This window comes from Camelus bactrianus, chromosome 30 (assembly GCF_048773025.1).
Source record: "Camelus bactrianus isolate YW-2024 breed Bactrian camel chromosome 30, ASM4877302v1, whole genome shotgun sequence".
Classification (NCBI taxonomy): domain Eukaryota; kingdom Metazoa; phylum Chordata; class Mammalia; order Artiodactyla; family Camelidae; genus Camelus; species Camelus bactrianus.
The window spans coordinates 5999912-6001685 of NC_133568.1; the positions used below are offsets into that span (position 1 = coordinate 5999912).

Consider the following 1774-nt stretch of genomic DNA (forward strand, 5'->3'; position numbering starts at 1 on the left):
TGTGCCATGAAAAGGTAGAAAGGAGAGATAGATTTTGAATTATTCTTTCCTCCCTTTGTGGAGTCTCTCTTTTTGCTTTTGGTAAACGCAGAGTGCAGGGTAAAAACAATCAGCTGTGATTTCTTCAAACAACTGTCCCTTCCACATGTACCCATCTAAGAATTTCTATCCCTTATTGGCTTTGCCAAGACTAAGCAAAAACAAGAGTTCTGAGATGAAGGTCCGATAGAAAAACTAATTTCATCCAAGTAACATGTATGAAAAATGTGGTGAAGCAGCAGGAAGACTCTGGAGAAAAACATACTCTACAATCATCAAACCAGGGGTTTCTAGTTGTTCTCTCCATTGGCTATTCTGAAGATATGACCATGAACATTCATTAAAGCTTTGGTACAGTACATTACAAGTCATAGAAAAATGCCTAATAAATGCTTAGCCAATAATAAATACCCAACAAATGTTAGCTTCTAGGCCCTGTTTTCCTGTCAGTGATCCACAAAACTTCTGAATTATTTTTTTCACAATTTACAACAGGTATAAACTTCCCTATGTATATAAATCATCACATTCTTGGCATCATGAACAACCTAAGTTACTCTCCTCTTCAACAGACTCCTCATGGCATTTTTCACCTCTGTGTTTCTCACTGTGTAAATGATAGGATTAAACATGGGAGTGAGGATTGCAAAAAACAGAGTCACCAACTTGTCCATGGGTAGGTGGTCACAGGACATGTGTAGATGAATATACATGAGACAAAAGAGTGCACTGCTGCTGTAAAGAGGGAGCCACATGTAGACAGAGCTTTGCATCATCCTTCAGTGCCATGGGATTTCAGGGAGCTCAGGATGACTACACAGGAGATGAGTAGCATGAAAAAAATCAGTAAGCACATGCCACCATGTTAGCAGCCACCACAGTCCTAAACCTGTAAACGTCACTACAGAACAGTTTTAAAAGTGAGAAGAAATCACACTGAAGTGGTCAATGACATTAGGACCACAGAAGCACAAGTTGATGAAAAGAATCTGCAGAGTGGCATGTAGGATCCCCCTAGTCCAGGCCACCACCACCAGGAGCTGGCAGAGCCCCTGTTGCATGATGGTCGTGTAGTGCAGAGGCTTGCAGATGGCCACATAGTGGTCACAGGCCATGACAATGAGGATGATGATCTCTGATGCTCCCAGGAAGTGTTCCAAAAAGAGCTGAGTCAGGCAGCCACCCCAGGAGATGGTTTTCCTCTGGTGAAAGGATTTTCCTTATGTACATCTATTTCCTCTAGGGGTGGGGACAAAGGTGAAAGAGACATCTAAGAAGGACAAGCAAGTGAGGAAGAAGTACACGGGAGCTGAAAGTGTGGGGCTGAGGGAGATGGTGATGACCACGAGCAGACTGGCCAGCAGGGTGAATAGGAAAATGAGCAAAAAGACAATGAAGAGTATTTTCTGCAGGTGTGGATTCTGTGTGAGTCCCAAGAGAACAAACTCAGTCACATTGTTGGGAGGCATGAGGAGGTCCATTCAGGAAGTAATACCTTCCTGGGGCCTGAATTACCTACAAGAATAAGGAATGTCACTCATTAATCATAAAAGGATTGGGGTCTGAATATCTTGGTGCAAAAACAGAGCAGTCAGTGTACCTGCGGAGCACGTCCTTGACACTCCTGCTCAGTGCTTATTTCAATTCTCTCTTACTTCCTTCATGATGTTTCCTTTTGTTCAGACACCTAGTACTTGTCACCTGTAAAACATCTATAGGACAACATCAGAAGGGT

The 1774-nt window shown here is 42.8% G+C and overlaps 1 pseudogene; it reads right to left on the minus strand.

Annotated features, from left to right (window-relative positions):
- Positions 1 to 587: 587 nt before the first annotated feature.
- Positions 588 to 1520, minus strand: LOC141575672 (olfactory receptor 4C3D-like; annotated as a pseudogene).
- Between the last annotated feature and the right edge of the window lie 254 nt (positions 1521 to 1774).